At 42.3% G+C, this 27,899-nt stretch overlaps 1 long non-coding RNA gene across 1 annotated transcript; it reads left to right on the top strand.

Moving 5' to 3' along the window:
* Positions 1–13: 13 nt before the first annotated feature.
* On the top strand, positions 14–27,583 carry LOC116234921 (uncharacterized). The gene is made up of 7 exons (XR_004168233.2): positions 14–381; positions 554–699; positions 8,269–8,336; positions 10,569–10,649; positions 13,219–13,291; positions 26,858–26,938; positions 27,186–27,583. It is a non-coding gene; the product is annotated as an uncharacterized LOC116234921 (long non-coding RNA).
* Positions 27,584–27,899: the final 316 nt, after the last annotated feature.

Here is a 27,899-nt window from a genome sequence, read left to right as displayed (position 1 = left end):
TGTGATGGGGAGCCGCAGCCCCTGAAGCAGCTGCTGCAAAGCAGTACTCACTTTGCTAAGCACAGCTCCTGGACCAGAGCATGGAGTATACACATGTCTGTCTGTCCACCTGTGTGTGAAGCTGAAAAGAATCTGTAGGGGAATGTTAGCTCAAGGCTTGAACTGGTGATTGAGCAGCTGGTGAAGGGCTGTGGCTGCCCAGGGAGCACAGGCAAATTGTTTGCACCTGTGCTCCCCAAGCGACTGAAAGGGGTGGAACCTGGGTGCAACCACCCTGGGCTCATATAAGGGCTAGCCATGGAAGGGAGAGGGTCTCTTGAAGTTAGGCTGTTTCTTGGGGTGCAGTGCTGCTGCATGGCCAGAGATCCCTTTTCTGGTTGAGTGAGTTCAACTTCTTTTAATTTTTTTTTTTATTTTCCTTCTGTGTATGACTGTTGGCCTACCTGTGAGTGCTTTGCCTGCTATCACCAAGAATTGCTGAGAAGCAGTTTTGCTTCTTTGTGAGCAGAATAGAATTGCAGTGAATTAATTTGGTGTTTGCTTCTGCTTTCAGATCTGCATGAAGTCTTGGACCTGCCTGGCTCTATGAGACATGAACCTGTACCCTATGTGTGCAGTGCTTCAGCAATTCAGCATGTCTTTGTGCTGGAAAAAGTCTTCTTCTTAATCACAGTTTGCCTTGATCTGCCCCAGAGCAAGGTAAACTGAATCAACAAAGCAATTACTACTTTCTAAAATGTGAATTTTTAATTTTATAACTAGTATTTTCTACAAGTAAGTGCAGTTGCAAAGCTTTGTTTTCTGTGAATTTGTATTTTATACTTGAATTTTTGCTTGTATTTACGTAGCTTGGGAACTTTCCTGTTGCTTGAGTATTTCTCAACATCTCCCTTGTGTGGGTTTCCTAGTATCAGAGGTGCAAAGTTAATGGTATGCTTTTTCCCTTAAGGAAACCAGAGTCTTGCTCTTCACAGCCACTCAGTTTCAAACTCTGTGTTACTCAAGTGAAATTAGATGATGGAGGTCAAGTATTAGGAGAATAAGCAGGAAGATGTGCAGAATGAACTAATTGGTTGGAATGTTCCAGTGATTACAAAATAATCATAAAGGAATCTCATTCTGAAGTACTGGGAAATTGTATGTAGAAAGAGCATGGTTTCCTTTTCTTCCTTTCTGACTGCATTTTGAATAGGAGCAATCACAGATGGTGGCTCACTGGTTGGAGGTAGTTCTTCCCCTGGATTTCTAGTGCTTTTTGTTTGTCAGTGGAAGACAGGATATGTGAAAATCTCCTGTCACAAGCACAGCTCTACTTCTTAGCCTTTTGTCATTCAACTTCTGCAGGGACAACCTGGCTGGTGAGCACGACTCCAAGATTGCATCAGGGCCTTTGGTCTTTGATGTTCCAGGTGCAAGCCTGGTGAGGTGTGAGGCTTTGCAGTGAAGGCAGGTGAGAGCTGGGGCTCTGGAGCAGGGGGATGCTGCCTGGCAGTCTGCTGCTGTCCTTTTGCCTGGTCAAATAAGGAGTCCTGGGGCTGTTTCCATTAGCAAGATTTGTTTTAAAAGCTCATTTATTTTTGATGTACCATTCTTATTTTAAAAGAATGCATTTAAAAGAAGTTCTATTTTATTAAGCATGGCAGGAGTTGAGCAGTAGGAGACGTGCTTTCTCTCCCTTACCTTTGCATTTTTAAGTCCTCCTTAACCAATCCAAAAAAAGGCTCTAAGTGGCTGTTGGTGTTCATCCAGGATGTGTTCAGGTTTCCTTGTGCATTCTGCCCATTACCCTGGTTTCTGCTGCCTCTTTTTCAGGCATACAAGTCACCATAAAGCAGTACCTAACAAAAAATCTCCACAGCTACACAGGATTTGAGCAAGAGTTTTTTCTTCTCTGGAGAGTTACTCTTGTTCCAGATGCCTACATCCATACCTAATAACTTGCAAAGAATGTCCCAGCTCTTCGGAGTTGATAAACATTTCTTATGTCAGGATAAACTCTTATTTTATGTCCAATACGTATTTCACTGTATTTATTTCCAAAGCAACATAACGATAAAGGTTATTTAGCATATTTTTTTTCTTGTGTTTCCTGTAGTCTTTAGTAACAAATCTATTTTCGTTCTGAAGTGCTGCTGGCATTTCACAGGATCTGAGCAGAGCTTTGCTCAGCCTTTCCCCAGACTGGTTGAGGATGCTGGTGTGTACCCACGTGTGATGCACTGTTTCAGCTGTGGGAAAAGCCTGTGCCATGCAGGTATCAGTGGAGGTGAATATTGAGGCAACTGCTGGCAGTGATTCAGAGTATCACCAGGGAGGCAAGGTGGGGAGATGTGACCCTGGATCATTTTTACCCCATAATGTGCAAGCAATTTAGCAATTCTAGCAGCTTCCAGTTTCAGAGCAACGGATGATTATTTTCAATATACGTTTCCAGAGTATTTTCTTCCCCAAATTTAATTTGAGCAAAGAATGCTTTCAGCACTACAAACTAAATTGGTTGCAGCACTGTCACGTTGGCTTTATGTATTGCTGTTCCCATTTTTGGTGGCTAGGACACTTGTGCTTTTGTTTTACAATTAATATTTTGATGAAACCTCGTAAGGTACCGTAGGCATAAATATTTAATACCTTCCTCTCCATGTTTCTTTATTGCTGAGCTTGGTGATAAGTTAGTACTTCAGACTGAAATGCAGATAAAACAGTAATGTGAGCAGTTTAAATCCGCATTTTTCCAGTGCTCCTCTGGTCAAGACGACTGTGTTGCAGCAGGAGTATTGCTATTTAAAATTGTTTACCTCTACGCTTCAGCTGAATGCTGCTGTATGTGATAAATGAGGTAAATAAAGGTGCCTTTCGGGTCCCAATAACTGCACAAGAAACCTAATCATTCTCACTAACATAAAATAATTTAACAAATGGAACGGTGCCATAGCAGCCTAATAAGAAATTTCTGAGTACTGCACCACATATGGCCAAAGACTCTTCAGGCATAATTCGTGCTCCCCCCAGCTTTATGGTAGGCTTGTTTTATGTTTAATGTGGAATAAAATGTTGCACGTGGCATCCACAATACTCCCACATTTTTCTTTTCAGAATATAGTTAACTTTTGATCTGGGCATGAAGTAGTATGGTGTTTTTTTTTTTCCCCATGATAACTGGCATTGCTTTACCTTATGGATAAGATGTGTTGGAGTTCAGGGTGGGGGGATGGGAGGGAAGCAAACTTAAACCATTAGGTGTGGATTCTCATCTCTTTAGAGACATTACAATGTCATTTAAATAAAACAGAACAATACCTTTAAAGGTGGATAATGAAATGTCTGTCCTCTTCCACCTCCTGCTTCCTTCCCGGTTTGCCCAGAATAAAGCAATTTCTGAACAGATGAAGTTATTACTATTTAATAAGAGTAATTTCTTGCATGACACCAATGGGTTTCTGCTAGCCAAGATGGTGTCATTTGGCTTTGTTTGTATCTTTAAAATGATGTTGCTTAACAGAATACCATTTGAGGTAAAAGGATGTTAATCCCCTGCCTTGTTAGGGTGATCTGGGTTACCTCCTGTAGAGAAGTGTGTGCATCTTCTGTGCACACCCTCAGAGATTTGATCTGGAATTCAACCACCTCTGCAGCTCACTTACATAAGATAAACATCTTGTGTTCCTGCCTCAAGTACATGCTAGAAGGCAGCACTAAGAGATCTAATAAAACTTCCAATTCTTCTCCAAAGTGCAGTTTAGTTGCAGGCTTTATGTATTTATGTGAAGAGTCAACTTGTGCTCCTATCCTGTGCTTCCAAGCCTTTGTCTTGCAGATACCAAGGCAGCAATGCGAATAAAAAATAGAGCTGGAGAAAAACGTGACTTTATTAGAGCTTTGGGAACTTGAAGATACACTTATCGCAAAGTCTGCTGGTTAAAACAAACACAGGAACTGTCTGTGAGAGTGTCTCAATTCTAGCTGTTTCAATTGAACTATTGCTTCGCATCACTGGGTACTGGCAGCTCCCTGGCCTTGCTACCTCTTCCAGCAGGTGAGGCTGGCTGCTGTGGGGGCTTTGCAGAGCTGCAAAGGGAGCAAGGCCACAGTGCACAGGGAGCTGTGGCTGGCACAGAGATGGTGCTGTCCTGGGCTGCCCTCAGCCTCTGAGCTGTAGGGGTGCAGAAGTCACTGCTGTGCCTTCAAAGAGCAGGAGCTGTGTTTCATTAACACCAGCCTGAGTGTCATGGTGGAAGCACAGATGGTGTGTTTTAAAAAACAAACCAGGAAACACTTTAAAATAAATGAGAAGCAGTTATTCTCTCCTTTGGTGCCTATTGTAAGCAAGTGTTAATGTGGTTGGGCAGAGTCTGTATACGGGCTAGCTGTTCCTGTCTTTGGTGCAATGGGAATAAATGAAGACAAAGGAATTCATCTGAATACATCTACTCATACCAAACATCAGTGCCCTCATCTGAGCTTTGCTAATGAGCAGCTCTGCCAGAAGGGGGCAGGGCTGTAAGTGCTGACTGTGAGCACCACCATGCTGCAGAAGGATGGCTGGGTGTCTCCCAGCAGGTGGGCACTGCAGGCAAGATTTGGGAGGGCCATGTTAAGAATCATTAGGCTTTCACTGGTCAGCGTGGAGCTGATAGGGTGTTTTTCTGCTGAAGCCTGTTTACAGGAGTACAGTTACAGTGAATTTCTCATTTTAAATATGGCTTCAGTTCATAGTGCTGTTTTTTCCTTGACATTTAAATTTCTTCACAATAAATTAAAGCAAATGTCTATATTAAACTAAAACTTTAAAAAAAAGGCCAAAACCTCACTACAAGTTAATTTTCAAGCCATTGAAATAATGTTTTTCAGTAAGTATTTGCTTTTCACGTAGATATCTTGTACCTTGTCAATACACTCTCATCCTGCTTTCTACACGTTCCTCTCCCCTAGAAGTCCCATACAGCCTCGTGGATCAGTGGGATTTCCCCCAGATGATAAACTGTTTCTCTTACTCCCATTAGTTTGTTTGGGAAGTTGAAAAGCTGGAGTAATCAAAAATAATCATTGGTGTCAAAACTATTATGAATTATTAAAAGAGGCACAGCAATGGGAGCTACAGATGATTCCTCATTCTGAAAATGAGCACGTCTTATGTTATTGCTGCAGTAATTACCTAAAAATACCTAATACTTAATTACTTCCAAGGTGTCGATCTTCATAACTGTTTATTAGAAAATTCTAATGCATGGAGCAGCTGCTTCCGCAAGCAAATCTAGTTGTGGTGAACCTGACATTCTGCTCTAAATATTATTCCATTTTGATCAACATTATTTCTCTACGCATATCTTGTTACAGCTGTTACAGATTGGGAAGGGAGGGTTTATCCAGCTGCAGTGGGAATTGCTTTGCTCACTCACGGCTGTCAATTTCCAACTGCTGGAGCATGTGAAAACATTTGCAACCAATTTGTAATGAGGAAGAAGCTAGAACAGTTGGTCTGTGACCCTGTGCTTGGTTTCTTGGTGGTATTTCAGCTATATAAATGCCTGGTTCAGATTACAAAGGCTTCTCTTTCAGGGAACGATCAGCTGTGCGTGGAGGGATGATGCTGGGGAAAGGGTGTGGAGCAGTGAGATGTGGATCAGCAGCATACTGTGCCTTTGCAGAGTCCCCATGCACTTGTTATTACTGGTGTTGGCTGCTAGAAGAACACTTGGCATTTTGAATAGACGGCTTCAGTCTAGAGCACTTGTGAGGTTATCCTGTGTGAATTGCAGTGGAAACTGTGAGTGAATTAGGACAAAATGTAGCCCAGAAATATAAAATCTATCTGCTGTTTTGTGCAGGAAATGTTTAAGAAGTCCGGAATGAATGAGCACAACAACAGAAGCAACTGGAAAGCTGTAGGCCCTAGAAGCAAGCTCGTCAGTAACCTGGTTAATACAGGATTCTATAAACCACTGACTTCAAACTCTTATGTTTGTGTATTGCTGTTTCCTGTGATTTTTTTCTATTTTCTTTTGGGGAAAAAATATGCTGGATCAGGTATTGTTAAGAAGCCCAGAGCCATCTCTTCTTCACTTCAGCAGCAGGAGCTCTGTGCCTTTGAAGCACAAGGATTTAAGTTCCGTCCTCCCACCTCTGCAGTTTCTTTGCAGACCAAGGCAGTGTTGCAATGTACTCCATTAGGCCTCATGCTATCCTTCACGCTTCACCAGTGGCTGATGCACTAAACGTCCTTTACCCTCCTCCGTGCTGTTCCTCAAGCATCCTCACAGCTGAGACTGGGTCAGGGCTTTGCCACACTGTCTGGCTCCATCCTGGCACGTTCTGAGGCAGCAGCACTGTGCAACCAAGGAGGTCTGCCTGCTGCTGAGAGACAGCAAGAAATCATCTATGACCTAATGGTGATGCCTGTCCTTATTTCTGATAGTTTGCCATTAATTCTGAGTAAACAGCAGGTGTCTGGAGGCATGAGGTTTGTTGGGAAACTTGTATATTTTGTTTAATGCTGTGGATTAATCTCTGTGGTCTTAGTAACTCTTCAGACCTGTTACATTGCATTATTATTATTGCAATGCATGTGTTGCATTGTATTTAATGGGTATTCACTTAACTTTTTTGAAGAGCACTTGGTTCATTGCAAATCTTACTGTACCAGGTGCCTTGCAAGAACAAAATCCTCAAGCAGTGTCAGCAAACTGAACTGACTTTGTGCAAATTTCATGTTATCTAGCCTTTGTGTTTGTAGAAAATAACTAAACCACAGTTTTCATTCATTGGAGGGGAAATGAGTTTTTGTTAAGCGTGTGTAAGGTTGGAGCTGGGTCACCCTGAGAAACAAAGCAAAACCAGATGGTAAGGAGTCAGCTTGATTTCAGGAACAGTGGGTGGGCATGAGGAGTGCCACTGGCTTCCATGGGATGTGCTGCAGCAGTCACCATGCAAATCTCAAGGTATGGGAAAATGCGTGGTTTTGGTTTTTAAGCAAAATCACATTTCTGTGGATTACCTGTGACATCTGTAGGGAAGATATCACAGAAGAGAAAGCTTATAAATGACTGTAAAGCAAATGCCATCCTCAGACTGATGTAAGACCACACACCTGTGCCAGCTGCAATACACACAATCTTGTTTTCTGATGAATTCTGCCACAAAGAACCCAAAGCTTTGGGCTTTTATCCCAAATGAAAACTACAGCTTGTAGCAAGCAAGCACTCCTAGCACAGGGCTGCTTACTGATGGGAAACCTTCCTGCTCTTGAGTTTCTTATTTTCCTGTGTGAGTATATTTAACTGCTGAATCCTCGCCCTTTAGTAATTTCTGTGGATACCTATTGCTATGGTAAAAATGAGAATAAGAGTAGTTGCCAATACTGATGCCCATGAAATGGGTAAGCCCAAGGCTGGGCTTTGTCTGAGGCTCTCTCTAGCTGTTGATCCTTGCACTTTGTTCCTCCCCTTAAAAGCTTTGTCTGAAACAGGCTGTAAGATTGGGGCCACAATTACTTTTATGAATTACCTGTGGATTTTTCAGCTATTCAGAGTTCAGCAATACTGACCATGACTACTATTCAGAGTAGTCTAGACATAATGAAAAATATTTTAAGTCATCCTCCCCCTTCCTCCTCTCAAATTGTTCCCTTTCATTCTGAAAAAAATTCAAAATTGGGATGTTTAAAAAAAAAACACTTAAAAAATTCCTGTTCTAGCAGATATATTTGTTACTGAATTACCTCCTAGCATCCTGTTCTGTACCAAAAAGGTCTGATTTTACTTTTTTAATTTGGAGAACAGATTAAAGGTAAAGGGATCCAGAAAAGCTTGCAACTCAGTTGCAGCTTTATGAAAATTAAATAAAGCAAATGCATTGTGGTGGTTTGTATCTTACCTTGGGAAAAGGGGGAGCTACCATGAGCAGGTCACATATTCTGCAGCAGACCCAGTTTATTCTCTTTTATCCTGGATAATGAATATGATTCAGAGAAGAATGCAAATGTTTTTTCTTATTTCCTGACTCTAAAATTGGGACAGGGAGTTTGTTTAAAAGATAACAAAAGGATTAAAATGGGATGCAAAATGTGCAATTATCTGCGATAAGCAATGCTTTATGTTTTGGTTTGTGGGTTGTAAGTCTGTCACTGAAGTGTTCTTCACCTCGTGTAATATTTTATGTGACTGCATTGCTTTTCAATTATACAGCTCAGAGGAAAGTTTCCACTGACAAAAGCAGTGAAAGCTCATTGCTTTTAGTATTGGTTTTTAGTTTCTTTGCTTTTTTCTTTTATAGGTCTCAAGTGCCTCTTTAAATACAAGTCCAAATGACAGGAGTCCAGGAGTTTGGAAGTTATTAGAGAGGTATGGATATATGCAGCTAATGAAATATGCTTGCTTACAATATATCAAGACATGCAGAACACTGAGGAAAGCTCAGCAGTTTCAGTATTTAATATAAGCTGAAGTTAAAGTATTATATATTTTTTGCAAATGCAGCACATGCTAATCTATTGCTGAGCATTTGTCTAGCAGATTCAATTTCCACTCATAACTTTTCATTTATTTGTTTCTCTTTCACATCAACGCAGTTGTGTGTTCTGAGCAGTGCTGGTGAGATGTGTTGTGATGCAGCACATGGTGAAGCCAAGTGATGTACTGGGGCCAGGCACTGGGCTGTTCAGGGGTCTTGCAGAGGTTCTGCTTTAAATCCATCTTAAGTTTTCATCTGTGGTACTGAAGATGCACCAATGAGTGTCTGATAAAGGACCACGCTGAGCCATGTTGCAGCTCAGACAGAACAAGCAGTTTCCACTGCAGTTAGCCCCAAACACTGTGATAACGTGAATAAATTCAACTGCAGCACTGCTATGTAATGAGGGTGGTGTGATGCTGGTGAAGACCCAGCTGCTGCTCTCCCTGGCAGCAGCACATCTCATCACACGAGCCTTTCTGAGGCCTATCTGGTAATGAACAAGCTTGCGGTTTTGAAGGCATGAGAAATAATTGTTTTATTTAAAACATAGTACTGAGTCTGCCACTTGACGTGCAGCAGCTTGTTCTGGAGTGGTTCTTGTCAAACTGTTCAAAACACAAACAAGTTTTAAAAAAAAAAAGCTTTCCATTTCTGAATGCTTCCTTGCTGTGCAGTATGTCTGTAAATCAGTGTGTATTTCATGTTGCACTCCCCACCACGCTACCTCCCAAGTGTGGGGTGTTGGAGCAGCTGTGCAGGAGGGCTCTTGGTTTCTTTTGGCCTTCCTGCAGCATGGATGGTCCACATCCTTAGTGCCTATTTTGGCTAAACACCACCACAGCAGCTTTTTAAACATATACACTACTCTATCTTCTGTAGCTTATACTGCTATTGTGAAAGCTGTTTTGCTTGTGAGCCCTTTTTTCTAGCTTGGTGTCAGCTTTGGCTCATGGGGCATTTCACCCCTGCAATAGTTTGAGATCACACAGTGATACTGAGGGAAGGCATGTATCTCAAGGCAAGAAATAAAGGTATGTGCAGTGCTTTCCTATACCCCATGGGGCTTGGCCTTTGCAGCCCAGGCAGTGATGCTTGGCAGAGAACAAACAGAGCTTCTGTTCTGGGCCCCTCACTGCAAGAAAGACATTGAGGCCCTGAAGCGTGTTCAAAGAAGGGCAACAAAGCTGGTGAGGGGTCTGGAGCACAGGCCTTATGAGGAGCGGCTGAGGGAGCTGGGATTGTTCAGTCTGGAGAAGAGGAGGCTCAGGGGAGACCTTATTGCTCTCTATAACTACCTGAAGGGAGGTTGTAACGAGCTGGGGGTCGGCCTCTTCTCTCGTGTAACTGGTGATAGGACTAGAGGGAATGGTTTCAAGCTTCGCCAGGGAAGATTCAGGCTGGATATTAGGAAATACTACTTCTCTGAAAGGGTGGTCAGGCACTGGAATGGGCTGCCCAGGGAGGTGGTGGAGTCACCGACCCTGGAGGTGTTCAAAGAACATTTGGATGTTGTGTTGAGGGATATGGTTTAATGAGAACCATTGGTGACAGGTGGATGGTTGGACTGGATGATCTTATAGGTCTTTTCCAACCTTAGTGATTCTGTGATTCTGTGATTCTGGCTGCTGCTGGGTGAGAAGTATCACGAGAGGACCCTACTTATTGCCAAGTCCCACAGCTGGCCCTGGGGTGCTTTCCTGTGGTTCCCACCCTGCACAGTTCAGAGGTGAGCTCTGGTCAGAGAAATGGAGCTTGTTGTGTGTCTGTCCGCCTTGGGAAATGGCTGAGCTGTGAGTTGTCACTGGATGAAGGATCACTTGATGCCAGACTTGCTCTCGCATATGTTTTTCTGGGCATTCACTGCTGATAATAGTTGAAAGTGGAACAGTGGGGTAGTTAAATCCTTGGGCTGATCCAGTGCAGCATTCCCGTGTTCATAAATAATTGGCATGCTAAACATTGCTGCTGTTAATTGCACTGGTACTTGCAACTATTAATTCTAATTACTATTCATTATTTCCATAGCGTGTCAAATGTGCTAGAAACAATATCTATTGGTACTAAAGATTAAGATATGGTTACAGTAAGAGATAATGACTATTTTTCTCTCTTTTATGCAGAGGTGGAGCCTGGGTGCGTGGGGACACTTGCCTGTGTAATGTGATGCAAAGGCTGCTTGATTTTTGGGGTTGATCTTCAAGGTGAGTTGCTGTATCTTGTGGCTGGTGGAGCCTCACTGTTTTACTTCCACGTTGAATGTGGCCCCTGGTTTTGTGTGCCCATCCTCAGAACTGCTGTTACCAGAGCTGGTGACCAGTCAGCTTTGCTTTCTGGAGATGCTGGTAGGAGGAGGACCTTCTCATCTGCTAATAAGTAGATCCATTATTGTTCACTTCTTGTGCCATCAGTTGCTGGAGGAGAGCAGGTGTCAGCTTCTAAACAGAATTCCCTGTTGGAGTGCTTGGTAAATGTTACCTGTTACAGCTGCACTTGCTTGTAACTTAGTACTGGGAGGGTGAGGATGAGCCAGTGAGGCAAATGCAGCTTTTGGGCAGCTCATTGCAGCTGACAATTTTAAGTCTTTTAATGCAGACAATCGATATGAAGAGCTGTATTCCTGTGTAGATGTTTTATTTCAGTTTTTACTTCCTCTGGCAATCTTGTCTGAATTAACATACAGCTAAATAGCTGCTGACTGGAGCAGCATAGGCGCTGGCTGTGATGTAACACTTGGCCTCTGGGTAGACCTGCAGCAAGTCTTAAACATGAGAATGGAGACGGGGTGATGATGCGCAGTCACAGCTCTCCCTTAAAGGGGATCTCTGATTTCAGCAGAATTAAAAGGGCAGATGGGGTATGAGCATTTTCCAAATCCTGTCTCGCTGAACAGAGAATTAGCAAGATCATTAAACTGCCTCATTATTACCATGGTAATTATAAGATTAACACACTTCACTTCAGGATCTCTAATTTGTTTTGTAATATAAGCAAGATGGGAGATGACTTGGCTATATTTGAAGTCTTGGGACCAATAGTGCCTGAGGAATAGGTAGGGGGTTAGCTGCACAGAATGATGCATATCAAGTAGATATCAAACAGCTACATATGCTAATGTGTGATGTATACGTGAGCTGCAGAGATCATTTATTTCAGAGAGTGGCAAGTAGGTGCTAGGTTTGATCAGATTATCAAAGGTACCTGAGGACCTGTCAAGCGCAGCCCTTCCATGTTCTTCTGAAACTTTAACATGAAAAGACAAGATAGAAATGGGTCTGACATTACTAATGATGACAAGATCTGCAGATCCTTCCCTGGCACTCCTTGCTAATTTCCCCTTAAGGAGCCCGGCTGGGCATCCTCTGCTGCTGAAGCTGGGTGCTGCCTGGTCCTTATGTTTGTGGGTCCTTAGTGGTGGGGCACCATTACAAGCCTGAATTTGTCACAAGTTGATGTAATGCCGGTGTGTTGGTCATGGAGCAGAGTGAAACTGCAGCCTGTGAGCACAAATGGCATGGGGAACATTGAGGAAAACTGCTACACAATGGATGAAAATTAGTTCCTCTCTTTAAAGTAAACTGCTTATTGCTGCACAGCTGCTGGATCTTCTACCTCCAGACTTCATAAACCTGCATCTTGAGTTGAATCCCTGTTTTTCTCCTCTTGCTGTTATTTATTGCGACTTACTGTTTGGTATCCACTTATGCACAGTTTCACATGAAAGCTCTGTTATTTTAGTCTGTTATTTTAGAGGGGAGTTTTTAGGTGCTTGTTTGAAGCTGACTGTGATTATGTTGAGATCTGCAGATGTATCAGGCCCATGCTCCAAGAGGGTGGGACAGAGACACCTTTCCTTTGCCTCGGGCTGGTGATGCCAGCAAGAGTCCCAGCAGCAGCAGGCCCCAAGCAGCATCCTTGTTCCAGCCCAGGGGCTGTGGCTTTTCCGTATCTAGCACTTGAGCAGCAGATGGAGCAAAGGACCAGACAAATGCTTGCTGGATCACTGTGCTCCGAAAAGGGGAAGCAGAAGAGAGGAGGCTGTTGCAGCAATGGTTTTGCTGTTTAGCACCATAGCCTGGAGAAGACTGCATGTCTAAGCCATGGTCAGTTTTGTGTGTTTCCTCTCACCATGTGAAGAGCCCACAGAGCTCACCTCTCCCTTGGTTCAGCAGCCACAACAGAAGAAAATGAGCCCAAATGGGCACCGAGTGCTCATCTCCTGCACTGCCAAAAGCATCTGAGTGGGAAACAAGTGGGAGGGCTGTCTGAAGGATTATAGGTGGTCATTGCTTCTGCTTTGGTTGTAGCAAACAAAACAAATAGATGATGCTGGGAGAAAACACCTGCTTCTGCTTCTTCTTGAGTTCCAGCATGTGGAGTTGGGTGATTATGAAGAGCTATCAATTCCTGTTAACATGCAATCATATTATCTTAGGCTGGGAAATACAAACTTCCAGGGTTTCAGGAAAATGAAATGGAAAGATCTGAAGAAACATCTGTTGCTTTTTGTTTCCCTTTTTCTATTTATAAACAAAACCCAAAATGTAGTGATTTTTGGGTCCTGATACAGACTTTTATAGGCTTCCATCTGGCAAGGTGAGCTGGTGTTGTTACCATAGCATTGGAATGGGTTAGGTAAGGATTCAGCAAGCAGGAGGGCTTTGTTTATTGTAATAATTTCACCAAAGGTGAGTGGGGAACATTTCTGCTGAGGTTTCTGTGTGAGGGCCAAGGGTCAGACAGGACTGATTTTGTGACTTCTTTTTTTTCCAGCCTCCTCCTCTGAAGCAGCTTCTCTGTGCCAAGAGCTTCTGCAAAAGGGGAAAAATACTGCTTTGACTTTCAGGTATGTTTCTAATGTGATTCACATAATTCAAACTTAAACTTTCTCTCAAAGTGAGAGGGAACAATTGCTGGCTTGCTGAAGGGCCAATCTGCCCTTTTGTTTTATATGCATGCGCTCGCTCATTAGATAACTAAGCAGCACAAAGTTTAATGATTTATTTAGGATAATGAGTGTGAAATGTGAAATTTCCGTGAGCCTTCACAAAGTACTGTCTGTCAAGTGTATTAAAAAACATTTGCTACCTACTCTGAAACAACTGCAAAGCTATATATTTTAAAATTATCTCCTAAACAGTGACTACTTCTCTGAGTTATTGGTTCATATCACATTTACTGTGTTATCACAATAAGTCATTTTTTCCTGAGCACCTAGATGTTTCTCTTGTAGACCCAATTGCAATTCTCTTTCAATCCATTTATATTCCTATTAAGTTTGGCTGAAAGGTGTCACATTTTTTTTGCTCTGCCTGGATTCAGTGCTGACAGTTATACCAATGAACTGAAGCAGCTATTCCGTCTGCAGTCAAGCACCCATGATATCATTCCCTGCTAGTCAGTAAATTAAAAATGCTAAAATCTCTGCTCTTCTTTGGCCTGCTGCCTGTACTTTGGAGGTGTTTATTGCCACCTCGTACCCCAAGATTGCATGGTGTTTTGCATTTGATAGCTCTACCAATACACTGGAAATGTAATTGTTTCCTTAATGCTGCAGATGTTGCAGAAACCACCAGACTTGAATAGAAACGTGGGTACAGAGGGGCTTTCCAGACCTTGTCTTCTCAAAAAGCTGGTGTTTCACATTAGTGTCTCTGCCAAGTCTTTGTCTTCAAGATCTGATATACTGATTAAAAGGCTGGCCTAACCCCTACTCCATGCATCTTCTAATGCTTGTCTCTTGTGTGTGATACTTCTCTCTTAAATCTTGTGCTGAATTGTATGACAATTAAGCAGCCCTTAACCTTTTCATGGCCGTTTTAATCATGTCAGGGCTCTCATTTATGGGTTACATTTGATCTGGACGTTAAATGATCAAGTTAATCATGAAAAGGGGAAGAGTTCTCAGCATTCATTCTTTTGTCAGATCTTCTGCTTTGCCAGTGACTTCATCCATTTTAATGTGGCCAATTTACTTGTTGAGTGCCATCAAGTGCTGTCAGACCAATGCAGCCCTCTAATCATTCATAAGATTCTGTAAACTTAGTCCTTTTCTTCTTCATGAGTTATAACCTTTTTGGAAGTCATTTATTAGTTGATGAGATTATTTGTGGAAATGTATTTAAGGCTGTGAGCTGATGAATAAAGCAGGTCCTTGGTCTATTCATAACATGCTAGGACTGATAGTGCAGTCCTGCTAGCAAGCTGTTGGACTGTTCTGCCTGCAATACAGGATTTGCTTATCAGCAAGATTGGTGTTTTTAAAGATATTTTAAAAGGTAAATCTTAGTGACTGTATGCCACCACACTTGCGAGCCTGCTCTTCCTTTGTGGCAGCTGCCTGTTGCTGTAGCTGTAATGGTTGCACTTCCATCATACCTCTCCTTGCCTTGGTCCAGCCACTGGGCAGCTCTCCCCATGGTGGGATGGGATGTGGGGACTGTCCTTGTTGGCATAGTGGCACAGCAGCACCCTGGTCCTGGTGAGGAGCTGTATTTGTGGGTCTCTGTATTATTTGCTTAGCAATAATAGGTGCTAATGAGATATGGAGACTATGCATTATGTTGCCTTGTTTCCATTCAAATGTCTGAAGAACAGCCATTCCCCAGACATCTATTTATATACAAATCTGCTTGTGAAAATATTTGTGGACTGCAGATAAAACAGGGAGGTAGAAAGTCAGACCCTGCAGAATCAAATGGGAGAGTATTCTAGACCCCTGCCCTCTGTGTGGCCATCTCTCCATTGCTCTCTGTGGGGAAAAGGAGGGAAAGAAGCTGCCGTTCAGCCTGAGTTAAACTCCAGTGAGATGTGGGACCTGTTCTCAAGGTACTGTGAAGAAAACCTGCTCAGGAAGCAGTTCTTTTATTTTTCCCAGCAGAAACCTGGGTGTTGCACCAGGCTGGCATGGGGTAGATTGCTGGAGGAGGGAGAGACCCACAGGAGTGGATGTGAGCTCAGGGGATGTGAAGATGGTGATAGTGAAATTTTGACTCCTGTCTTTGGCACCTAAGCCCTGTTATTGATTTATCCATGAATAGTAAGTTTGTAACTGCATCTGCCAGGGGAAGAAGAGCTATTCCTGCCCACACGCTGCTTTGAAAAGGAAATAGCCCTGAAGAGTAAATATGACACAGCTGAAGGACAGCGATCCCTCAGCCTTGCTGGTGGGCAGATTTCATTAACTTTTCAAAACACATCATGGATGCTCTTGTCTGAAGCTACCGATGATATTGAGGGAGATCTTGTATGGGTCAGAAAACACCAAATGGGGCCATTGTTATAGGGGGGTGTGGACAAATCCTGGGGGGAAAGCTGAGTGGGGCTCTCATTTGGTTCAGCTGTATCTTGGACACCTCTGAACTGAGGCATTTTGAAATGAGATTTTAGGGAAATGGTTTTGTTTTCCTTAAGCCCACCACACAAACCATGCTTGCACTGGTTCTCTATCAGCATGGGCTGATGAAGATTTTTTGGAATCTGGGGAGTTTACTCCCCTGGCAGTTCAGACAAGGACAACAAAGAGCAAAATCTGCATAAGGATGTCCTCAGCCCACGTGTAGGCACTTGAGTGTTATCCCTGCCATGTCACTGCATGCACCAGGTTGATTACTTCAGAGGTCTGGGTGCAGTAATAAAAATGTGCAGCACTTAATTCTGCTACTTGGCACATTTTCCTTAAAGAAGACTAAGTTAATTTCTCAGTGTCATTGGGGCCCTAAATTATATGGCAAGTGTCAGAAATAATTAAGAGAAATGATGCTGAACACTGCAACCTCAGAAATAGACGTTATTTGCAACTAACTTTCAGCTAAATTCATGAAAATTTGCTGAAGTAGATGAGCTGTCATTTACTGTTCTTAGCAGTACTCGCTATTCCCTGGCCTTTGGTGCAGTGTGGAATCAAGCAATTTCCTTCTGAATGGCTGGCAGGAATCTCCAGAATTTTATTTCTTCACTTCCAGTTGATAGCTGCCAAATTGTTTTCAAGATGTGCTGCAGGCTCAGCATACTGGGATGCCCCATAAGAGAAGGGTGCCATGTGGGATTGGGTTTTAGCAGGCTTTGAGTCAGAGTCTCTCTTCCCTTTTTCCCCTGTTGGGCTGCTTCTTTCTCCTTTCATGTCCTTCTGGTGCTTGCAGAGGTCTTGCTGGGCATCGCCCTGCCTCCAGCTCACTGGCCCCAGCAGAAGCAGAGTGTCCTCCCTGCTCTCTCCTGGTGGCTGCACCGTGTGGTTTTCCTGCAGATGAAGTGACTGTGAGCTGTTGTACAGCAACAAAGCAGTGCTGGGTTTTGGCAGTGAAGGTAAAGCCCTGAGCACAGATGCTTGTGGCTCTTGGTAACTTTGCACACAGCATAAAACAGAACATCTGCTGCTGCTTGAGAAATCACTCAGTGTGATGGAAGGTCATTCTTTAATCCATCTGGGGGGGAGGAACACCTGTAGAAATCAGATGACATGGGAAGGAATGTGAGGTGGCAAGGCAGAGTGATGAAAGCAGAGCAGAGAGGTGGGGCAAGGACTGCCCAGCCACAGTCCCTCTGGGTGGGTGTGTGCCTGTTGAACACTGAGATTTTCTACACTGAATCAGAGGCACTGGGCCCTATGGACAGGAATACATGACTTGCTGTTGCTGGACAGCATGTGCCACATAAGGAGAGGAGCAGTACCGAAATAATTAGTCACTACTGACAGGCAGCATCATCTCCCTGCCCAAACCTAGGGTGCCACCAGGGGATCTTCTCAGCAGTGTGTGATGATGCAATTGGATGGGTGGAGATGCAGCTAGGCTATGAGGATGTTCTCAGCTGGACACTGCTGCATCTGAGAGCTTCCCCCAGCAGGTTTATGGTGTTTTAATTGTGGTTGTCTACGTGGCACTTATTTGCTGAGGAGCTGGAGAGCTGTTTTTGTTTTTGGCACTGGTGATCACTAGATAGTAACAGAATGGATGTGCAGAACAATAAAGTGAAACCTGGATTTCGGTCAAGATTCCCCAGAAAATTGAGAGTTCAGTTTCTGGATTTAAAAAGGAGAGGCTGTGGATGCCCTGTCCCTGGAGGTGTTCAAGGCCAGGTTGGATGGGGCCCTGGGCAGCCTGGTCTAGCGTTAGGTGGGAAGGTTGGTGGCCCTGCCTGTGGCAGGGGGGTTGGAGATTCATGGTCCTTGAGGTCCCTTCCAACTCTGGCCAATCTGTGAAATCAGGGCTAGGAAGTCCCATTTGATTTCATGATTCAGAGTCTTTCAGTTGAAGGGCTGAACGTTCCACATTGATGGACATTTGAGAAGTGGACATTTAAACTGGATATTAAGGTGTTAAGAGGTATCAAAACAGCTTGGATTTGTTGCTCTCTGGCAGAGTGGCTGTGAATCATTTAAACACTGAGGTTTTTTTTTATTTGATGTATTTTTTTCTGATGGATCACAGAGGGCTCTTAAACAAGGACATAGTAATGCTAGGAACAAACTAATTTTCCACGGTCTCTTGTTGAAGCTTCTCAGAGCTGCTGAGAGGTGCTGTATTTACACTGCCCAAATACACATTCAGCAGGGAGAGGGAAATGAAAAGGATTTATTGTATGGTAGTTTATCAAAGGTCAAGTATATAAAACAAATTCCCTTTTATTTCATGTAGAAAGAAATAATCTAGGTAGTAGTCTGAACTTTCTTGTTCTGAAAGACACTTTTTCTTCATGTAAAAGAAATAAAAATGTCAACTGGCAGCAGGCAAAGAGTTTTTTTTTTCTGAAAAAAAAAAAAAGTGCATCAGTCTCAGCCTAGTATCTAAACAAGTTTGACTGTTAACTTTGTAGAGCTGTTCTTTAATATAATCTTATTTACTTCCATCTCATTCTGCAGACCAGGGAAATAATAAAACGTGCTGCTCCTGTATTAGTGCTCTGGAGAAACATTTCAGTGGCACAGAGCAATTGCACAACATTTGTTCCCTCTGGGCATTTCAGAGGAGGAGTAAATGCCCTCTTCTGCAAGATGAAATCAAATGTACAAAGATCCAGGGGCTAATAGGAGTGCTGGCTCTCCAGACTTGCTTTGGCCACTGTGCTGCACGTCCCAGGATATAGATAAAGGCAATAGAACATCTCCTACAAATCCCTTGTAGAAGCATGATGATGACGAGAGAAGTTTATCTCATATATATTCATGTACATAAATGTGCTACTGATGGCACAGCCTGTGTGTTGTTTCCCCAGTACATGTATGTGACAGCATGACTTCATTCCTCATGCTCTGGTTCACACAAGATTGCTATGGGGAGCTGAAGTCTTTGTTCCCCTGGCTCTGTGGCACTACTTCATGTGCGAGGGTCACCCAGAGTATTGCGTATCTTTATGCACTTTTCTGCAGTCCTTAAGAACACACAGGTAAGCATCAATGCCAACAACACAAATGTATCAGCTTGATGTTCCCCTTCCTACAGGGAGGGAAAAGCTTGGAATTTTGTGGGTATGTGAAAGCTACTACAGCTGAAAATCTCTAAAAAATATAAGGAAAGGTAAATCAAGGGTGCAAGAGGCTCCTTCCTTTAGAAGATAGTTGTCCAGTTTTGGGCCAGCTAATGTTTATCAATTCATTCTGTTGCTTCTGTCTTCCTTACTGATGTAGATTTCTTTTCTTTTTACACGTGTGGTGTTACTTGCCATTGCAATGCAACCCACCAAATATGGAAGCTGGCCAAGAAACGAGAGCTTAAATGAAACAGCAGTCCCCAGGACTTCTTACAGGCAATGGCACGAGGGGAGAGGTGCATGTTAGTTATAGAAGCTGACCTGACTTTCCATTGCCTGATTAGTTTTCTTCTCAGCGTACATGTGTTAGAGCTGTTTGGGGTCAGTATTCCGTGTCTCTGGGATCAGTCTGTTGCCTCAGAAAGCAATTACTCCTTTCATTTTGTTTTGGGATCTCCCAGCTGCTGGCAGGAGATGAAGTTCAAAGTGGCTGTGTGGGATGAGGGGGAGGTTGAACCTTCAGCTGGGTCCCAGGAATTTGGTGGCAGACCTGTCTGATGCTGGGCACAGAGCCCCTCCTGCACTGGGTCCCTACCCCAGGCTGCTCACAGCTAGGCACTGTGCTGTGCATTCTTATGGAAACAGTTTTTGTAATGGTCTCTGGAAAGGAAAAGCCCATTTTGCAGCAGGGTGTTTTCTGCTGGATATGTTTGTAAATAGTTCTTTGCATGCAAAGTTTTAATGCTGACTTGATCCACGGCAGGGGAGTATGCAAAAGCCCAGCATGGGTGGATTGACAGCTATTATTCCAGAAGCTAAAATATGAATCTCAAATGTTTGTAGACATTTTGTCCCATTCTTGGTGAAGATGTACAGTTTAATCAATAAAAATGAATAATTTAAATTCAATATCTTCTTGTCACTATCAATAATACTTTTGTGAGTGATGCATTACTATCATAATTCAATTTGTCAGACACCACCAATTTTACCTGACAGTTTGCTAAAATTTTAAACTTAATTTACTATAGGCGTTTGACTCAGGCTGTTTAAATTACATTGAAGTTTTATCTTAAAAACATTGATTTTGCTTGAAGCATCTTTTCTGCCTTTGTGCTTATCACATTAATAACCAGTGAGAAGAAAACTTCAGTGGGCAAGCATGGGGAGAGCTGGAGGCTCATCTCCCACTGCTCAAGCTACTTGTGTTAGAGCAAGTTTTATAGATTGCCAAGTGGTGATGAGTTAATTTACAGGGATAATTACTCATCACAGAGATCTCCAGACCTCATTCCTGCTTGTTTCTCTTCTTGCTTTTGGTGCTTTAGTCCTGGCCCACCTTTCTCCAGCAGCTTCAGCTGTTGGTGTTCTGGGTGTGAGGTTCCTGCTCTTGCTCCTGTTAGGTGTAGAGGGTCCTTCATACCTTTCAGAGCTCCTTGGATGAATACAGCATGACCATTGGAAGCTGAAAGAGTTCTCAATGTGTGTTCAGGAAAATGGGTTCTATTTAAATCTATGAATAACAATATATTTCATAGAAATAACCACCTTTAGGAAGCTAAACTTAACTTCCTAAAACATTTGGTTAAAATGATTGATGTTTTTGTCCACTGCATAGAAAGAAATAATCGGACAATCCCAGTAATCCTCAGAATGAGGAGGGAGGGCTGGAAAGCATAGCATTCAGCAGTGAGCTCCTCCACAGAGAGCCAAAGGCACAGTGTGAGCCCTAAAGGCAGCCTTTGAGGCTTCGCAGTGTGTGGTAGCTCCTGTTGACTTTTCCCCCCACTTTGTTCTGAAGTCATAATGCAATTTGAGTAATTGCATCCTGTAAAAAGAAAGCACATGGCAGAGATTTGATAGCTGCAGTGATGCTCTGGTAGCAAAGCTTCCTGTCTGCATGAGAATGGTTGTGCTGCAAGAAGCTGAGGCCCTGCTGAGGGCAAACACAGTGTGTGTGCCACTCGCGGTGATCCGGGCTAATTTTGCCTGTGTGTAGGTGGTTCTTCTCCCTCTGTGTGGGGGTACATTTCCTCAGCTGTGTTCTTGCAGAAACCATGTTCTCCCTATGAAGTTAAATGCTCCATCTCCATGCTAGGATCAGTTCTATGTAGTAGTGTTACCCAAGTACAAGGACTGAGTCCCTTACGTCTTGTTTCACCATTAATATAATGTCTTTGTTTGGCATGATATTTAGGTGTTAAAGCCCAGCAGAAACACTGGGAGAGGAGCTAAATGAGCATGTCTGAGCTATTCAATTCACCTCTGCTTACTGTTTACTTGTGCTGCTCTTGGTGCCAGAGAACACTGGAGCATTGCTTATAGCTGCCCTGGTGGAGTAAGCAGTGCCTGGCCAGGAAACGTAGCCTAGGGCAGGAAGAAGCTGTTGGGTGCAGCATGGGGAAACGTGGGGCAGTGTTAGCAAGGGTGGGTGGTAGCTGTGCAATGGGACTCTGCTGTCACTGAGAAGTTCAGAAGGACTGTGGAGAAGAAAGGAGGCTCAGGAGTGGTATTTACATGGTGGCAGCATGCTAGATGCTGGAACTGCCTGCTTTGTTTCTGCGCTGGTACCAGGCTTTGTCTTGAGAACTCATCAGGGCTGTGTTTTCTTCTTCTTGCTGCAAGAATTTTTACAGCATCCTGCTGTAGCTACACGAAGAGGATTATGACTTCAAGCGCAAGGGAAAAAAATAGCAGCAGAAGCAGTGGATGAACTTTTTGAAGACTGAAGATGCTATTTTTCATGCAAATGTTGTTAGTAATGAAGACTGAGAGGAAAGGAAAAACAGCACATACATCACGCAGAGACAAAATTGTTTCAAAATAGGACATTTTTCATAGGTTGCCAGGAAGTGTCAGCTGCTTTTTGGAAGTGACTTGGTGATGTACTGGGCAGCACTGCACTGAGTGCAAGTAGGGGATGGAGCAATATCATTGTTTCACACAGGTACCTAATTGCTGCATCCCAATTTCAGAGGAGGATGCATGACTACTGCCAAGTGACTGATGTGAGAAGCAATAGAGTAATCAAATCTACCATATGTGTAATGAGAGCTGGTACTTAATTTCTGTGTATCAGCAGTAGTAGGTGTTTTACTCTGAAATAGGATGAATGCCATTAACTATCAGTAATAAAAGTATTATGAAGACAAGGGTGACTAAAGGCTTGACTTGCCCTATAAGTCAGGGATAATGATGAGTGTTTCGCTATTGTCTTGTCAGGTTTTGTTGGAGTGCATTCATTGTCTTGCCTGTTATTTTCAGCATCGCTGCAACTTTCTGGACTGGAAGGTTTTTGGGAATTGAGATATCCTGTCTTTTTTTTCAAGGAGCAGGGGCAGTTCAAGGGCTGGCACCACCCATGCCCTTGAACAGAACAACACTGGTGCTGCCCTGTTTCTCTTTTCATTTCTTTGTTGGATTGAACCAGGATAGAGATGGGACTGAGAAATGGAAAAGCATGTTGCCTATAAGTAGTGAAGCTAGTACTGTTTGGTGTTCAGATGAAAATCCCCATTTTTGGTGGTTTTTTATAGGGTGAACTTGAAGCATATAATAATTTCACTAACAGATAAATGGAATTGGGGATTTACCCAGGGAAGGATCTTCTTTAGAGCCTTGGAAGCATCTCCTGCTTATTTATGTCTAAGTACTTTTGTTTGTCTGGCCCTGCTGAAAAAGCACAGTTTCATGTTAGCAGCAGTCAGATGCTGCAGAGGCTGCTTTGGGTGCATTGGTAATCGGAAGTTTTTCTGATATCATTAGTGAATTTCAAATGTAAACACTGGAGCGGTTTTAATTACTTTGTAATTTAATGTGGGCAGGATTTACTGCTGTATTTTGTGACCTGTAATTTATTCGGTGTATTGCACCATGCCTAATAGAAGATCTCATGGTGGTGCAAGAAAGAGTACATGTTGCTACAGTAATTATATACCCAAACCTTTAAATCTCCCTGCCTTATTCATTAAAACTTCTAAGCTTTCCACTACAGGTGTTACTGATGTGTGCGTGAAAAGCTCAACTTCGCTGCAGAAGGAAAGCTACCAAATCTCTGAGGTGTTCTGGTGAAGTGCCAGAGATGCAGCAGCTGAGAGATTTCTTGCTCAGGGCTCACACCAGAATTTGGAACAAGCCCTTTGAGCACATCCTCAGTCAGCAGGACTCCCTGGGAAGTGCTGCAATTCAAGAGAGAGTTAACAACACTTCAGTTTCCACCTAAGGATAAGAAGGATTTGTCTGTGTGCACGATGGCAGCTAGGCCCAATGCACGTGGAAGCCTTAGTGCCTGGCCCTGTGACAAGTATTTGGTCTCTCCATTGCTCTTCCATGCACAAACTACAGGTGCTGTGTTCTGGCAGCAGTGATATGAACTCTGAGCAGCTTGTATGATTTCTGCAGGAGAGCTTGTTTACAATGTAGGTGAGAAGCTGCCCAGTAAACTACTGGGCTCTGTGAGCATTTATAGCCACCGGCTGTGATTACCTGGCCGTGGAAACAGCCACTAAACAGGTATTAATCTTGTTTTTAAATAACACTGGGGGAATCCTGGTATAAAGTGAGGCAGAAGAGGGAATAGTTGAGTTTTGGAATGGTCAGGCATCAAAGAACCTGATTTTGTTCATCTTGAGATCAAAAAGAGAAGGGCTTCCTATCCTGGAGTTATGAACTAGTCCTACTGACACTGCAAACTTTGAGCCCTGTGGTTCAAATTAATGATTATAAGTTTTCTGTAAAAATGAAAACTATTCCAGAAAATGCTTGCTGAATGTACAAAGTTGAACATGCGAGTGTATGTGCAGGTGCTCTGTCTGCTCGGGCTAGCAGGTCTTGTGTCTTCCTGTTATGTTTTATGGTCAGAACACAAACTGATTGCCTCTTTCTTCTCCTTCTTCACCCGAGAACTCTCTAAGTGCAAGGAATGTTTGCCCCAGCCAGCAGTTACTTTCTGAAGATGAGGTAGTAAATGTAGGGTATGCTACTCTGAAGTGTGCTGTATCAGGTGGCAGCCCTCGGAGAAAGTATGATCCAGGCTCAGAGGAGAATCTGTACCAGTGCTCCTATATCTGGGGCTTTCTTAGTATGCCCACCACCAGGGCAGCTGCATGTCTCCCAGGCATGGCACAGCTTTTGCTGTTGAGATGGCCCAGATATAGGCACATGAGCTTTATTACGTAATTCCCTATCTAGTTGCAGATCTAACATCAAACCAAGAGCCTAGACTTCATTCTGTTTTGAGAACAAGATGCAGCGGAGTCCTCCACCATTACCAAGGTCTTCTCTACCTGTCCCATCTCATTTCTGTGTGCAGTCCTCTGCAAAGAAGATAAGGTAGAAAGTCTCAAAGAGCCACATAATCGTAAAGCTGGCCTTTGTTTTTTCCTTCTACACTGATGTAGCCTTGTATACATCTCAAGTGAGTGACAGTGAAGTAGAGTATTTTGGGAAATCCAGATGGAATTTGTTAGGCTGCAAAGGCCAAAGAGCATTAGGAATTAGATTTTTTTCCCCCTTAGTGGAATTTTTGCAGGGTGTTGCACCAAAAGGCATGCTATGTGCAAGATGCTGATGTGAGGAAGAGCTTTCTCTGACACCTTTTTCTTAATGCCCATCTTGCCACTCTTTGTTTGGAAGGAACAAGGCCAACTGATAATGAACTATTTTGTATTCAAGGCTACAAGTCAAATGTTCGTTGCTCATTAATAATTCAATGTGACAAATTTATTACCTTGAAGGTGCTGTGAGGCAATTAGACAATGGGAAATTGTGTCTTCCTTTCAGCCCATTTAATTGGCTTTCACGTTGACATTCATCAAAACCTCGACTTTACGTGTAAACTTTTCATTCTGTAAGACTGTGGAACTGTGAGCACTCATCAAAACTCACCTGGAGGGTAATTTCACTTTTTTTTTTTTTTTAATAACAAGGAGAACCAGAAAGAGGGTGTGTGAGAGAGTCTACATGAAGCTTAATTAAAGTCAGTGGAGAAATTATCATCTCTTGGTACTTTTCACATGACAAAATGGCCTGTGGTTATATGTAATTTTGGAATTATAGCTGTTTGCTCTCTCTCATGGAGTGTTACAAAATTGTCAGTAAAATTAACATCTTTATCCTTTCTCTTCAGTTTTTTACGTATTGTTTGGGATAGAATAGAATGAATTTGTTTTAAATATCATCTTTTGTACTCCAGGTATTTTAAAGCACTTCACAAAGTAATGATATGTTATTAAACAGTGATAGAGAAGAGATTACCTTTCTAATAAGGACCCCTGGGCAAACAAATCATTTGAACACTAGATTTCATATTCTTGGACTACTTTTCCAATGTGACTGACTTCAGTATTGACCTTTAAAAGACTGCCATATGAGCTCTTGAGTCTGAGGAGAGACTTTGACTACAGTAATTTATTTTGCAGCTGCTGCATGTATGTTTTCAATTGCTGACATTCACCCTGAGGTTTGTTGGTTTTTTTTTGTTGTTGTTGTTATTTACGTGGCTTTCTTTTGTATCCTGTAACTTATTTGTATATGGCTTCAATCTTTCATGGACACCCTTGAAAATGAAATTGTTAGTTTCAAAGGTCTGATTTGTCCTTGTAAACTTAAGCACAATTGAAAATTGCATGAGTAGCTTTTAGAATGTGCAAGGTTCAACAATTTTTTGATTCTTTCACTTCATGATAATGATTTTTTTTTTTTGAAAACCCTTGTCTCTAGCATCTTCTCCCACCTACAATGTACTTTAAAAAATAATTTGAAAAACTTTCATCTGCCATATTACATAGTCTTTCTGTTTGCATATGTTCAGCCTTTTGTTTCTTATGCTTTCTCCCCTGAAAATACAATGGTACTGCAATGTACTTTTTCATGTATGAGTTGAATTTTATTCCCTTATTCACTTTCCTGGATTTTTCATGCAGTGGTAAACTTGCTGATGAGGCCCTGTATCCCTTTACTCAAGTCACTGATGAATGAATTAAATAATACTGGACCCAGCATCGACCCCTACTGAGCACCAGTAGCTGCAGGCCTCCAGCTGGACACTGTGCCACTGATCCCAGCTATTTGTCCCATCGTAGAAAGCAATCAGGTTGCTTAAACATGATTTTTCTTTGGTTAGTGTATGCTGACTGCTCCTGAACACCTTCTTGTCTTCCACATGTAGATCAAAACATTATTCTTCTCACGTGGAGATAGTGGACATGAATATTTGGCAGATGTGTAATAACATGTGAAATAATGGACCCCTGAGTACTGCCTACAATATGTTCCATCAGAACTAGAATGAAGCAATAAATTCCCAAGAGAAAAGCTGAATATTTATTACCAAATTGACATACCATTTTATTGATACGGAGCCATTTCCTTTTGGTTTGTCTGGAGAAATTAAACAAGAAGAAAAAAAAAAAGGCAAAATGATTGCTACATTCAGCAGCAACTGCCTCTGCCCTGAATGACTGGTAGATTTTTGCAGTGTTGTGTGGTTTGGAAGCTTCATGTGGTCAGATTTGGTGGCATTAATACTGTGCGAGCAGCTTTCTGATGTGTGGTTGAGTTTAAAGCACCGCATACAAAATCAATGTATGTTTTTTGAGAGGGGCTAAACAGAAACTTGTAGGTAATGCCAATACTTTGGCTAATAGTTTGAGAAGAGTTATTTTAAGCTTGTATTTAGTATTCTGCTGAAATGTGGGTCTTGATGACTGATATCCATGTCTCCGTATGAACCATGATAATCCATCTGACATATCTTACAGTGAAAGTGGGTAAAACGTTCTGCCTAAATACCCGTTGGCTTAATGTCCATCTGGATCTAACTGTATATGTCTATGTCTAGCAGTGATTTGTGCTATGTGCTCTAGACAGCGGTGTCAAGGAAGGCTTCTAGTATCCTAAAAGTTCCCTTAATAATACTTAATAATACTTTGTCTTTCTGTTGCAGTTCTCACTGGGAACCTTGAAACGCTCCTTGATTAGGCAGGCGTTATTAATCTTGTGTTGTCTGACATTAAGCCTCAGACAGGTAAGACAGTATCTACTATTGACTCTACATGCTATGGACTTAAAATATTTATTAATATTTATACCTTTATGGGGTCTTGCACTGCTTTGGAAGCAGGCTTAAGGCTTCCCTGGACTGAGTTGGATTGGAGCCAGGTCTTTGATTTGGTTGCATTTGTTTGGGAGTCAAAGTTGTTTAACACAAGGATATAAAAAAGAAGAACGCATACAAGAAACAAGATCTTTGTCTCCCTCATCCTCTGTTTCAGAATATTCTTTCCTACATTTGTCAGAATTTGTGTGCTTTGGCATATCAAGTCTACTGTGGAATTGATAAGCATGGACTATGGATGAAGTGGAATTCAGGCAGCCAGAATATTTGTGAATCAAAGATAAATTTAACTTATTTCTTAAATGGGAGCACAAAATTCAACCTGTTAGAGAGTGAAAATTATGAGAAAAATATTGATAGTAATTTTTGTACTTACAACAGCCTGTTTTTCGTTTGTTAGAAAACGCCTTACTAAACACTCATTTTCTAAAGCTTTTGTTGCATTAAACCATCATTAACATGTCAAAATCAATCTTCTTCCTTTCTATTCCTTTCAAGTCAATCAAAAATTTTCTATTGTCAACTAGAGAAGGGGGAAAACAAAGGTCAACATTGCATCAGTCTTTCCAAAAGCTCTGTATTGTAAATTATTTAGGTGCTCGAATAAATCCATTTTTTCTTTTCAGTGGTGGGACAATAAAAGCAAGATTTACTGTGGCAAGTGAATAAAAAAAGAAATTAGCAAAAAACCAAACAAAAAGCTGCTTGCTTGGCAACCTTTTGCATTAATCAAAACCTGAAGACTCGACTGAAAGATCAATATTTGGCTTCAAGATGAAACATAGCAAAGCTTCCATTAAAAAAAAAAATTCAGAATAAAAAGGAACATAGGCTGTGTTAATCGAAAAGAGGCAAATACAAAAATCCATAT

This window comes from Phasianus colchicus, chromosome 14 (genome assembly GCF_987193195.1).
Source record: "Phasianus colchicus chromosome 14, bPhaCol1.hap1.1, whole genome shotgun sequence".
In the NCBI taxonomy this organism is placed as follows: domain Eukaryota; kingdom Metazoa; phylum Chordata; class Aves; order Galliformes; family Phasianidae; genus Phasianus; species Phasianus colchicus.
The sequence above is the reverse complement of the archived record's forward strand: the minus strand, read 5'-3'. Positions and strand labels throughout refer to the sequence as shown.